The sequence below is a fragment of the Danio aesculapii genome, chromosome 13, assembly GCF_903798145.1.
Source record: "Danio aesculapii chromosome 13, fDanAes4.1, whole genome shotgun sequence".
In the NCBI taxonomy this organism is placed as follows: Eukaryota; Metazoa; Chordata; class Actinopteri; order Cypriniformes; family Danionidae; genus Danio; species Danio aesculapii.
The window spans coordinates 317,137-332,300 of record NC_079447.1 but is presented as its reverse complement, the minus strand read 5'-3'; the positions used below and the strand labels follow the sequence as shown (position 1 = coordinate 332,300).

The following is a 15,164-nucleotide window of genomic DNA, read 5'->3' as shown; positions in this document are numbered from 1 at the left end:
ATTGCTTTTAATGCTGTTAGTTGACTTTAAATGCGATTAGTTGACTTTACTTGAAGAAAGTGAGTGAATACCTTGCTTTTAAAGCGATTAGTTGACTTTACTTAAAGTGAGTAAACCTGTGTTTTTAAAATGATTAGTTTACTTTACTTAAGTAAGCCTGTTGTTTTTAAAGTGATTAGTTGACTTTACTTAAAGAAAGTGAGTAAACCCGTTGCTTTTAAAGCGATTAGTTGACTTTACTTAAGGTGACCTGACTTAAAAAAAGTGATAAGTTGACTCAAAGTGAGTGAATACCTTGCTTTTAAAGCGATTAGTTGACTTTACTTAAAGTGAGTAAACCTGTGTTTTTAAAGCGATTAGTTGACTTTGCCTAAAATAAGTGAGTAAACCTGTGTTTTTAAAATGATTAGTTTACTTTACTTAAGTAAGCCTGTTGCTTTTAAAGCGATTAGTTGACTTTACTTAAGGTGACTTGACTTAAAAAAGTGATAAGTTGACTCAAAGTGAGTGAACACCTTGCTTTTAAAGCGAGTAGATGACTTTACTTAAAGAAAATGAGTAAACCCATTGTTTTCAAAGCGATTAGTTGACTTAAACAAAGTGAGTAAACCCGTTGTTTTCAAAGCGATTAGTTGACGTAACTGAAAGTGAGTAAACCCATTGTTTTCAAAGCGATTAGTTGACTTAAACAAAGTGAGTAAACCCGTTGTTTTCAAAGCGATTAGTTGACTTAAACAAAATGAGTAAACCCGTTGTTTTCAAAGCGATTAGTTGACTTAAACAAAGTGAGTAAACCCGTTGTTTTCAAAGCGATTAGTTGACTTAAACAAAGTGAGTGAACCCGTTGTTTTCAAAGCGATTAGTTGACTTAAACAAAGTGAGTGAACCCGTTGTTTTCAAAGCGATTAGTTGACTTAAACAAAGTGAGTGAACCCGTTGTTTTCAAAGCGATTAGTTGACGTAACTGAAAGTGAGTAAACCTGTTGTTTTCAAAGCGATTAGTTGACTTAAACAAAGTGAGTGAACCCGTTGTTTTCAAAGCGATTAGTTGACGTAACTGAAAGTGAGTAAACCTGTTGTTTTCAAAGCGATTAGTTGACGTAACTGAAAGTGAGTAAACCTGTTGTTTTTAAAGCGATTAGTTGACTTTATTTAAAGAAAGTGAGTAAACCTGTTGTTTTCAAAGCGATTAGTTGACTTTACTTAAAGAAAGTGAGTAAACCTGTTGTTTTCAAAGCGATTAGTTGACTTTATTTAAAGAAAGTGAGTAAACCTGTTGTTTTCAAAGCGATTAGTTGACTTTACTTAAAGAAAGTGAGTAAACCTGTTGTTTTCAAAGCGATTAGTTGACTTAAAGTGAGTAAACCCGTTGTTTTCAAAGCGATTAGTTGACTTTGCTTAAAGAAAGTGAGTAAACCTGTTGCTTAAATAGCAATTACTTGACTTAACTTAAAGAAAGTGAGTAAACCCGTTGTTTTCAAAGCGATTAGTTGACTTAAACAAAGTGAGTAAACCTGTTTTTTCTATAGCGATTAGTTGACTTTAAAAGTGATTAGTTGACTTAAAGAAAGTGAGTGAACACCTTGCTTTTAAAGTGAGTAGTTGACTTTACTTAAAGAAAGCATCGGGATTACTCAATTTCTTTAAGTAAAGTCAACTGATCACTTTAAAAGCAAAAGGTTTTCTCACGTTTTTGAGTAAAGCAAACTAATCACAATTTACAGTGTGTTTTTCTTCATATCTCAGTGTTTCTGACTTCATCCACAGCACATTAAAGCAGAAACATCTCTAGAGATCAGGAAAATGCAGAGAATAATTACAGTATGTTGAATCTGTTTACAGTGAGATCTAATTCTTCTGCTCATATGAAGCTTTGATTTGATGCATGAAACACACAGGGGTTCATCGGCCTTTACTGTAAATATATTAGTTTACATCAGGATTTACTAACAGTTTAGATGCTCATTCCTACAGTTGATCAGGATTTCCCACAAGAAAATCATCTGAAATATTTCAGCACATGTAGAATAATTAAGATCAAGTCTCTTCTGCTCACACAGGCTGCCATTGTTTGATCAAAAATGCAGTCAAAATGTGAAATATTACTATTTAAAATGAAAAAAGTGAATATATTCTAAAATGCTATTTATTTCTGTGATGTAAAAATGATTTCTGTGATGAATTTTCATCATCATTACTGCAGTCTTCAATGCTCATGATCCTTCAGAAAACACTATAATAACATGTAACTATAAGTAACATTTTATATTATTATTATCAGTGTTTAAAACAGTTGTGCTGCTTCATATTCTTTCCTTTTTTTCATAATGCGATGTCACATAAACCTGATTAATATATCCGAATTCTGAGTTTGTCTCACAATATTATTAATTCATAATTCCAAGTTTCTGTAGAGGAATTGAAGGTTTATTTCTAGCAATATCAGAGTTTATATTTCAATATTCTGAGTTCATGTCTCACAATTCCAGGTTTGTTTACCTACCATTCAGTTTTACATTTTTAATCGAATCTTTTTACATCACAGATATAAATGACACCGTAGTATATAAAAAATGATGAATACACTTTATCTTAAATAATAAACACTATTTAAAATTACATTAATTTATTTAAAATGAATTAATATTAGAGGTATAATCTGTTATTGTTTCTCTGTCATTTATTTCTCATTTAATGTATATTTCATAACATTGATGATGTAAATATTATCCATATTTTATTCATACTGTAGTTAAAATGGTTTGGCCATTCTGTTAAAAAATCATAACAATACAGCAATTATTGACTAAATTAAAAACGTATCAAAAACGATTTAGTCATGTACAAAACAGCTCTTTAAAACAATACAAACGTCAAGACAACAGTCTTGTGGCCTATTCAAGTTTTAGGAACAGTAAATAATAACTGGACTTCTAGTTGATGATTTGGTATCAGAAGTGTCTTCTATGAAAGGTAAAGGCCTCTTGATGAGGCTTATTTGAGCACAATATAATCTGATCATGTGTTGATTATTAATGATTTGATTAGGACAGTGCGGTCTGACTCTGCTTAGACTAAAGTCTGCTCACTGAACCTTCAATAATGTCCAGTATAGAATATGTGCTCATGCTGCAGTGGAAACAGAATGAATATTGTGTCTGACTCCATCATGAGCTTGGAGGACTGCATCCATACATCTCTGACATGACTCAAATCACTGATTAATAAAGTCATCTGGAATGGTGAAGAAAGCCTTCTTGCAGGACTCCCAGAGTTCATCAAGAGTCTTTGTGTTCATCTTCAACACCTCCTCCATCTTACACCAGACGTGCTCAATAATGTTCATGTCTGGTGACTGGGCTGGCCAATCCTGGAGCACCTTGACCTCCTCTGCTTTCAGGAGCTTTGATGTGGAGGCTGAAGTATGAGAAGGAACGCTATCCTGCTGGAGAATTGTCCCTCTCCTGTGGTTTGTAATGTAATGGGCAGCACAAATGTCTTGATACCTCAGGCTGTTGATGTTGCAGATCTCTCACACGCCCCCATACTGAATGATGGAACCCCAAACCATGATTTCTCCTTCACCAAACTTGACTGATGTGAGAATCTTGGCTCCATGCAGGTTCCAGTAGGTCTTCTGCAGTATTGGTGATGATTGGGATGCAGATCAACAGATGATTGAGCAGAGAAATCCACCTTCTGACACTTTTACACATGATCATCTAGAAGACCAGTTATTATCTGCTGCTCTTTACAGCACAGATCCACCACAAGACTTTTCAACAAGACTGTATTTCTGATAAGTTAAATGCAACATGGGTCAGCAGAAGAGACGTGTGTGTGTGTGTGTGTGTGTGTGTGTGTGTGTGTGTGTAAGCGTGTGTGTGTGTGTGTGTGTGTGTGTGTTTAAAGACAGGCATGTTTGATGATATTAATCCTCTCTCAGCTATGATGATGATGATGATGCTGTTTTCTGTAATATATCTGTCTCTGTTGTGCTTCTAAACCTTCCTGCCCTGCTCACATGTTGCCAAACTACCTTTCTGACTGTTAGATTCTTAACTAAACTAAACTAAATTACCACTCAGTGAAGGATTTGAGACGCTGATCCTTCACCTCTGCTGCTTTACTACTCTATAGGATGCCAGTATTCGTGTGTGTGTGTGTGTGCGTGTGTGTGTGAGAGAGAGAGAGAGACGCTGTTTCTTTAGCGTAGCATTAATACAGTATTGGATGAAGTGAGGGCGGTGTGTACAGTAGTGTAGCGATAAACACACTGCAGATTGGCTTCTTCTTCTGTGTTTCTGTCCTGATGTGCAGTTCAGATCTCTTGAATATTAATAAAATGAGATGCGCTCGCTGGAGAAGTCTCGGTTAACTGAAAACAGCATTGGTGTATGGAAGCTTGTTTGTGCTCGTTTTTAGCTTTTAATTCCTAGTTCATCACACAGTTCTGGATTAATATCTCAAAATTCAGAGTTTATTTCTCATAGGTCTGAATTAATATTTGTAAATTCAAGTTTTTGTTTCATAATTTCTGATTAACATCTCCAAATTACACATTTTTATCTCCAAATTTCTAGTTTATGTCCCAAAATTCCAATTTTTTAATCAAGGAATTCCAAGATTACATTAAACTCCTCAGAATTGATCAGAATCATAAGTTCATATCGCACAGTTGCAGTTTTACTTCTCCCAGTTTAAAGTTTATTTCCTGTAATGTTGAGATTTTATTTTGCAATATCGAGTTTGTTTCACAATTGCAAGCTTATATCTCACAGGTATGTAATTATGAGATTATATCTCCTAATTCTGTGTTGTTTAATTCTCACAATATCAAGTTAATATCTTGCAATTCCTGATATACATCTAATAATTGCATATGAATGAGTCAAAATTCCCAGTTTGTCACAATTGCAAACTTAAATCTTGTAATTCTGGGTTTATATCTAGCAATTGTGGTTTTATATCTCATAATTCCAAGTTTTTATGCCAAAATTCAGAGGATTTATATAGCAATTCTGTGTTTAGATCTCATAATTCAAGGTTATATATAGCAATTCCACGTTTAAATCCCAAAACTCAGAGGTTATATATAACAATTCTGTGTTTATATCTCATTATTCAGAGGTTATATTTCAGAATTCACAGTTTATTTCATAACTCTGAGTTTATTCTGGGTTTATATCTCATATTTGTGAGTTTATCTCATAATTGCAAGGTTGTATTTAGCAATTCCTATTTTAAGTTTACATTTCAGCATTCCGAAGTTTATATCTAAAATTACCGAGGCTGTACATAGCATCTCCAGGTTTATATCCCAGAATTCAGAGGTTATTTTTAACAATGAGCAATTCTGAGTGTATATCTCACAATTCCAAAAATCTTATTATGGGTTTATATCTAGCAATTGTGAGTTCATATCATAAATCTGAGGTTATATATATATAGCAATTCCTAGTTTATATCCCAGAATTCAGAGTTTATATGGTTATATATATATATATATATATAGCAATTATGTGTTTATATCTCAGAATTCAGAGGTAATATAAAGCAAGTTTATCTAAGTATGTCTCTCGCAATTGCATTTTTTTATATCGTTATATAAAAAATATAGTATATATATTTTTATTATATATATATTATATTATATATAAGAAATATATATTGTTTGTATCTTGCAATACTGAGTTTATATCTCAGAATTTAAAGTTTATTTCTCAGAATTCAGAGTTTTTATCTCAGAACTTTGACTTTATATATAACAATTGCGAGTTTATATATAATTACAATTGTATATCTCCACATTTCTAGATTAAATCTTAAAATTCCAAGTTTATGCATAATATTTAAATTCCAAATCTGTATCTCACATTTCCAAGTGTCTTAACCAACACAATCTCACAGCAATCGGTAACTTTTTGATTTAGTGGCTAATTCATATGAATTCGTACAATCTAATTCGTACAGTTTAGTATGATTTGCTCATCCCCCAATGACGGTTGGGTTTAGGGGTGGAGTTAGGTGCCACGCCTCCTTTTTAAAATCGTACAATTTCGTACGAATTAGCCACTAAACTAACAAAACGTAAAATACTTATGTTTCCTCGTGAGATCAGGCTGGTCTTTACATATATATCTTTACGTCTTAAGTCTTTACTTGTTATAATCTTATTTATCATTCTGACAATGTCTCACGAAGTCTAACATTATATTACTTCTTGATTTATTTATAAAACTCATAATCTTTCCAATATTTGGCGTTAAATCAAGTTTGATTTTTGACTTTACGAGCAGATCTCTGTTTTATAAACATAAGCATGCTTTATTTTGACATGAATAGTAATATTTTCAATCTTTCTGCTTCTCCAGTAAAGGCTTCTTTATTTGACAACACAGAGATTTGTGCTAAAATCAAGACAGAAATGCAGAAGATGCATGGAGGGACTTTTGCAGTGTTTACCACAAACTCCACCGCTTCACCATGTAAAAGATGTAAATAGTGAAACGCTCCAGTATTTCTCCACAGTTTTATGTGGATGTGCTGACATAAGCAAGAATAAATCTAGAAGATATCGACGCTAAGAGGTTTTATGAAGCCATGTCTTCATAACCTCTTCAAATCTCTTTCAAGTGTGCAGGCACAACTTGTAGGCAAATACGCCAAAGCTTTTGTACCATTTGCATAGCCATTTATAATCTAAGAGTGCCTGTGAGTGTGTGTGTGTGTGTGTGTGTGTGTGTGTGTGTGTGTGTGTGTGTGTGTGTGTGTGTGTGTGTGTACTGGTTTTGGTGGTTTGTGAGGACACACATTTGTATAATGTCTGTAAAAAATAATGATTGTAATTTCAGTGGTAATAAACAACAAATGCTCCAGTAATCTGTAACCTGGTTAACAGTATTTCTCCATAATATATATATTTACAGTAAGTAACCATAAATTGACTTGACACCTCATTTTTCAAGATCAGTAGAGTTGTATTCTATATCTAATGTGGATCATGTTATTGCATTATTTAATTTTACGTGTGTTTCTGTGATGTTCAGTAGTGAAGTGTGACTGAGACTCTTGTCTGTGTAACAAGGGTATGATGTGTCGATGTTCACATTTCAAAACACTGGTGTATAATACTATAAATGAATAAAATACGGTAATTTACCTTACATTTCAAAACACATGTTATGGTTTCTACTGTATTTTTAACGGTAAAGCTCTGGCAACCACAGCTGCCAGTTTCACACTGTAAAATTTGACAGATGTTAAAAAACAATTGAGGTGGTTTATGTGGACATGCTTTATGTCCCCGTAATTCAAAACACTTAAGAATCAAACTTAATGCGGGTTTTTTTTCACATTCAAAATGTGCCACAGGTTTGCTGTGAGGGTTGGGTTAGGGGTAGAGTCACTGTAAAAAAAACGACCATAAAATTACAGTAAAAATCCGGCACTTCTGGTTATTGTAATTTAACTACTAAAAATATGGTAGGAACATACATTTTTTTTATAAATGTTATGGTAAATTACTGTATATCATGCACTTTTTTTGTCACAAACAAATGTTTTGAAGTAATATCTACTCAACATAATTGTGTCATGGGTATGATAAAGGTGTTACAACATAGAGGTGGTTTATGTATGTCCTCATAATTCAATAATAACCATACTTAATGGGGTTTTTTCACATTTAAAATGTGCTACAGGTTTACTGTGAGGGTTTGATTCAGGCCAATGGCAGAAAAATTTACAATAAAAAATCCAGCAGCTGTGGTTGCAGAAACTTAACTGTTGAAAATACGGTATAGGAACATAAAGGAAATGTGTACATTTTACAGTAAATTACCGCATTTCTTTCTTTGTCATACATAAATGTTTTGAAGTAACATCTATACAGTTTATTTATTTATTTGCTTATTATGATTTATTTGGACATGCTTTATATTCTTGTAATTCAAAACGCTTAATACTCATACTTAATGGGGTTTTGTTAAATTTAAAATGTGCCACAAACTCTGAGAAAAAAAAAAACATTATTATATAAATTATGTAAATTAACATTGAAATTAAAATAGGTCAGGGGGCTATTACTGTAAAAAAATCTGTAAAAATTACGTTAAAAATCCAGCAGCTGTGTTTCCAAAATTTAACCATTAAAAAAACAGTATAGGAACGTATAAGATATTTAACATATTTACAGTAAGTTACTGCAATTCATAATCGTTTTGGTCACACACCAACATTTTAAAGTAATTTCTACACAACATAATAATGTAATGGTTTATTTATTTACTTGCTTATGATGATTTATTTAGACATGCTTTATATGGTAATTCAGAATGCTTAAAATACATAAATAATGGACATTTTCCACATTCAAAATGTGCCACAAGCTGTGAGGGCTGGGCTTGGGGTGGGATCATACACTGTAAAAGTTATGGTAAAACTCCAGCATCTGTGCTTTCCAGAATTTAACCATTAAAAGTACTGTATAGGAGCATAAAAGACATTTCCAAATTCACAGTAAATTACAATATTCATATTTTGTTTTGTCGTACACTAATGTTTTGAAGTATGAGCATCCACACAACATATTGGAGCACTCACTCTGGTCCTCCGGCCTCTGCACTGATTAGGGAAATTCTAAATTTAACCAAAACAAACCATTAAAATTGGCTTAAGATTGGCAAGTGAAATTCAGGACATTGCAACCTGCAGAACCTGGGAACTTTATTAAAAATAAAAAAAACTTAACCGGTTCTCAGCCTGACACCAAGCCCCCACAAACCCATAACTAGCCCCACACGGAGCCTGCACGCTCAGAATTACACAGATTTCCCACAGATTTTCAGCCCATCTTTAATTCTGTTTATTAACTTGAGTAAATGTGTGTGTAAATCTATATTTATTCAGTTTTTATATTAATTACAGTAATATTATTGACTAATATGTAAATGTTGATCTGATTTATGTACAGTGCAGTGTGTTCAGTCTTATTCTCTGTCCTTTAGTAGAGATATTATATGAGAGACTTGATTTATCAAATAAAGTGAATCTAATTGGATTTGCATTTTAAACATTAAATAAAAGTTAAAGAGATTATTTTTATTCCACATATTAAGCTTTTAGTTCTGAAACTCCCAAAATCATTCAGCAGAAATCAGCAGATTTTTACCAAAATTCTCAGCAGAAATAGTAAAAACCGTCTGCAGATTCTGTCTGGCCCTACTCATGACATTAAATTACAGTAATGTAATAACCTTATTTCTGAACACCAGATGTAATATAAACCTCTAATGTGCATCCCTGATGAGGAAAACAGTGTCATGCAGGGAACTCTGGGATGAATGTACAGTTATTTACTCCATATACTAGAGAAACATACTGTTGACCAGGTGTTGGATTTGTACTGTTTTTACTGTCATATTTTACAGTGTATTACGCCAATGTAGAGTCCTCATAAATCAGAAAAAACTGTGTGTGTGTGTGTTTGTGTGTGTGTGTGTGTGTACCAATAGGAACAGTGACATTTGTAAAGATGCATTTACTGTAATAAGTGAAATCATGGAATGTTTTGGAGATAATATAAAAGTTGCATTATTCAGAGTGAAGTCCTGCATGTTAAACTGACAGACTCCAGTGTGTGTGTGTGTGTGTGTGTGTGTGTGTGTGTGTGTGTGTGTGTGTGATTGGGACTCCTTTAGGACTGACTTTAACCTTGTTCTCCATTGTAATGTGGACGGCATGATACTGTACCTATAGATTATCTTGAATATTTTGGCAACCCATAGATTGTTTTGATGATCATTAAAGTATGAGTAAAGTATTGACGTGTGTGTGTGTGTGTGTGTGTGTGTGTGTGTGTGTGTGTTTATTTCTCAATCAGTCATTGATGTGAAGATTAAACTGGAGATTATTCTTAAAGCTCTGTTTGGGGGAAAAGTGTCTGAAGTCAAGATGTTTTGTGTTTCAACATGAGTGTGTGCTCAGAGACACACCATCTGCTGCACACACACACACACACACACACACACATTACATTACATTACACATACACGCACACACATAAATGTGTACATACGTGCCTACACACACAAACAGCTGCACACACACCTAAACATACACTTGCATACTTGGGTACACCCACACATACACGCACTTACACACACGTTAAATTAATCATACACACTACATTACACATACACACACACAGAAATGCACATATACTTACACACAAACATGCACGTGCACACACACACACACCCTTACACGCTCGTGAACACACATACATACACACTTGCATGCACAAACACATACAGATGCACACACACATATGCATACACTTGCATGCATGCGCGCACACACACACACACACACATATGCACAGATTCTCACATATATGCGCACACCCACACATACACGCACTTACATATACACACACTCACACATACATATGCACACACACATACACACTCGCATCCATACAAACACACTAATGCAAACACACAGAGACAATCAAACAAACATACACTCACTCACACACACACACACACGTTTTGCTTGATTAAAGTCTATTCACACACCAGTAACGGAAGTAACAGTAAGCTGGTGTGTTTGCTGAGAGCTCACAGTGCTGCTGCTGCTGCTTGTTTCAAACTCAGATATTAATTCTCTAAATCTGATTCCTGCGTCGTCACAGAAATGATTCTGGTTCAGGATTTCACACATAAAGTTAATATAAACATCAGAACTACAAGATAAAAGTCCTCCTCCCGCAGTTTTTAAAAGTACAGGAGAATATTTAACATGCGCATTCAGTGGCAGAATATTTAAGACAGATTATGTAGAGAATTCCAGCATAGAGGGACTAATGAGACGCAGAACATCAACACACAAATACAGATAAAAGTCCTCCTTACAGCACTATGCATGCTGGGACAGAAGACACATTTACTGGACACAACAAAGCATTGAGAATCCAGATAGAGTCACATGACCATGTAAACACTCTATTATAGGTCATGTGTTCATATTCATACAGTGACTGATCATGTGACCATCGTCAACATTACAAGATAAAAGTCTCACCAGAATGAAGCAAAGCTAGTAATCAATGCAGTTCACTTTCATTTAAACAGTATAAATGACTCGATTCAATTTAACATGAGGAAAACGACTCAGTAAAACCTGTTTTGGCTTTTCAGGATGCCAGAAGAAAATCCTCTGTTCTGCTCTGTTCTTGTGCATGCAGAAAGTCTCTGAAAACAAAGAAAACTGAGCTTTATTTTCCATCAAGAGTATGAAGAGTATAATAATATGAAAGAATATGAAGAATATGAAACAATAATATTTATTGCATTGTTAAATATTTTATTATTTCTTGATTTATGTTATTTTATGAAACATTTTCACTCTAAAGTCTCAAAACTAAAATACAATATATATATATATATATATATATATACAGTATATATATATATATATACAGTTGAAGTCAGAATTATTAGCCCCCCATAAATTATTATTCCCCTTGTTTATTTTTTCCCCAATTTCTGTTTAACGGAGAGCGATTTTCTCAGCACATTTCTAATCATAATAGTTTTTAAAGGCTTAACTAGGTTAATAAGGTTAACTAGGCAGGTTAGGGTAATTAGGCAAGTTATTGTATAATGATGGTTTGTTCTGTAGACTATCAGACAAAATATAGCTTAAAGGGGCTAATAATATTGACCTTAAAATGGTGTTTAAACAATTAAAAACTGCTTTTATTCTAGCCGAAAAATAAAACTAATCAGACTTTCTCCAGAAGAAAAAATATTATCAGACATACTGTGAACATTTCCTGAATCTGTTCAACATCATTTGGGAAATATTTAAAAAGAAAACAAATTCAAAGGGGGGCTAATAACTCTGACTCCAACTGTATGTGCTCATTACCTTTCTGTGTGCAACCTTGTTGCTTCTTCTTCTGCATTTAGTTTTTGCTTGTGTGTGTTATAATTTTACACATGATGTCAATTTTTAGATTTACGCTTTCAATTTATGATTGCGATACACTTGGGGTCTCTTTGGAGTCTGTGTGTCACCATGTGCATGATCATTCTGTCATTCAGTAATTCATCTGCTTTGCTCGGGTGAACACAGTTATTTTGACAGCTGTACTGTTTCTCCATTCTAAAATGCACAACACATATTGACAAGTGGTCATGAACTAATATTCTAAACTTTAGTGACGAGCCAGCGCTGGCCCAATCAAACCACTGACAATCCTGGCAGTCCTGCCATTGGTCCTCCATCCTGAAGCTGCGGTCACACTGGGCTTTGTGTGTGCGAAATTCTGTCGTGCGGCGCTGTGATAAGGGGCGGGATTAAACAAGATGATTAGACATTAATAAAGCGAGCGATTGCTCCATGTTTTAAATTTCTGTCCAGAGAGGTCATGTTTTGATCCTCCATTGGTCTCATGCAGTCAAGTTTTGCAGATCAGAATTCACCAAGCTTGAGTTTTTGCTTGTGCAGCAAAACCGCAGCAAAACTTAACGCATGACCCTGCGTTTCCGGTCTGACGCATTCGCGTGCGTATGAATGAAGGTCTATGGGAAGAAAAGTCAAGTGTGACCGCAGCTTTATTGTTGAACCCAGCTTTTAAGAAGTGGGAGGGGCTTTCTGACCCGCCACAGCTGAGATCTGCATGCATTTAGTGGGTTGGTTAATTGGTGGGTTGGAACAGGATGTCAAACAGCACAAAACACAATGGAAATGTTTCAAGGGGGCCCAAAATCCCGACAGACCCGGCTGGGATTTGCTCATTGTGTCATGACTATAGCTCAGTGAAGTCAGAGCTGATCTTTGAAATGTGAGTTCTGTGTTTATTTCGGACACCCAGACTCCACCATGGCCTTCTCTTTAGTATTTCATTAGCCCGTCATGTTTTTGGGTCCAGATGAAACATTAGCATTGTGTTCTGTGCTGTGTGTAAGTGTTTTGTTGATGTGTTTGCATTGGTAGAATTTGCAGTGTGTGTGCTGTCTAACGCGTGAAGTTCTTTCACATGTGTTTTCTTGTTAACACTTTATTTTGATGGTCTATTTGAGTATTAGTAGACTGTCTGGTTAATATCTGCTGATGCTGCTCCTTCAACAGACATTAAACCGACTGCAAGTACATGTCAACTTACACCAACCCTCATAATCAGAATCAGCAATGGAACACATACAGATGCAATGTGATTCACATTCAACAAACGGACCATTCAGATAAAGTGTGACTGTTTTCTTAAACTGCAGTGCATTAAGCTCTCAGAGCCACCGTACAATTGAAAAATGATCACACTCACACACACTCACAGCGGTCAGGTGTGTGTTGCGGGGGGCTCCTCCAGGATGTCAGCTTTAGGAGTGTCCAGCAGGGGGCTCTGATCCAGAGTCTGCAGAAGAAGAGCCACTTCAGACTCCAGCAGATCCACAGCCTGATCCACACGCTGCAGGAATACACACACACGCACACACACACACACACACACACACACACACACGCACACACACACACACACACACACAGATAAAAATGATAACAATAATTAAGACACTTCATTCAGCATTTCAATAGTAATGAATGATAATTATTAGAGTATATCATCATTTTTGGTTTAGTTTAAACTACTGCGGATGACTGTGTGTGTGGTGTGTGGTGTGTGTGTGTGTGTGTGTGTGTCTCTGTGATGAACATAAAGAAGACGTAGACACATCACCTTCTCCACACTGTCCATTCGCGCTTCAAGAGCCTTCTGCTGCTGACAGTCTGAAACGCACAAACGCACATGCACACACGCACACACACACACACACATTTAAAAAATAAGCTGCTTATATAACATATATTTTATATAAACACAGTGTAAATATGAACTTGTCTGTATGTTTTTGTCATTTGCATATTTTGCCATACATCAGGTTTGTCTGAGTGTTTTGAGGAACTGAACAAACTCAGTCACTGATTCAAAGAGTCACCAAGTCGCTGATTCAAAAAGTCACAGATTCACTGAGTCACCAAGATGCTGATTCAACAAGTGACTAATTCATTGAGTTAAAAAGTCACTGATTCAAAGTCACTGATTCACTGAGTCGCCAAGTCGCAGATTCAAAAAGTTACCAATTCATTGAGTCAAAGTTGCTGATTCACTGAGTCACCCAGTCACTGATTCACTGAGTCACCAAGTCACTGATTCAAAAAGTTACCAATTCATTGAGTCAAAAAGTCGCTGATTAACTGAGTCACCAAGTCACTGAGTCAAAGAGTCACCGATTCATTGAGTCACCAAGTCGCTAATTGAAACTCACTGATTCACTAAGTTACCAAGCCACTGATTCAAAGAGTCACCGATTCATTGAGTCAAAAAGTCACTGAGTCACCAAGTCGCTGATTGAAAGTCACTGAAAGTTGCTTCAAGACATATTTCAATCGATCTGCACAGCGCTGCATGAAGTCGAACGCACCTAATGATTCAAAGAGTCACCAATTAACTGATTCACTTAGTCACCAAGTCACTGATTCACTGAGTCACCAATTCACTGAGTCAACAAACCACTGATTCAAAAAGTCACAGATACACTGGTTCAGTGAGTCACCATCACTGATTCAAAAGTCACCAAATCACTGATTTACCAAGACATTAATTAACTGATTCACTGAGTCATTGATTCACTAAATCACTGAAGCAGATCAAAGATTCACATCTACAAAACATCAACACACACACACACACACACACACACACTTATTATTTAGTCCTAATTTGCAGATTGTGTGCGTGTGTGTGCGTGTGTTTATCTGAGGCTGGACAAATAACGTTAGAGGAGCATTAATGGAGATTCACTGAGACCAGAACAAGAGTGTGTGTGTTCAGGAGGAGAACTGCTCATTCCACCAGCGTGAGATCACACACACACATATACTAATCACATCAGATCACGTCATCTTACACACACACACACACGCATGCACTAATCACACCAGGACACGTCATCTCACTCACTCTCTCTCTCACACACACACACACACACACACACACACACACACACACACACACACACACACACACACACACACACACACACACACACACAGGACTCAAACTCTTTAAGAGTTCTGGATAAGCTCCAACAGTT

At 35.5% G+C, this 15,164-nt stretch overlaps 1 long non-coding RNA gene across 1 annotated transcript in view; it reads right to left on the bottom strand.

Annotated features, from left to right (window-relative positions):
• Positions 1–10,895: 10,895 nt before the first annotated feature.
• The window catches only part of LOC130240161 (uncharacterized), a 5,126-nt gene continuing 857 nt past the window's right edge, over positions 10,896–15,164 (bottom strand). The window contains exons 3-5 of the long non-coding RNA XR_008838734.1: positions 13,748–13,797; positions 13,344–13,477; positions 10,896–11,255 (exon numbers count right to left, since the gene is read on the bottom strand). This is a non-coding gene — a long non-coding RNA (uncharacterized LOC130240161). The remainder of the gene's footprint in view (positions 11,256–13,343; positions 13,478–13,747; positions 13,798–15,164) is intronic.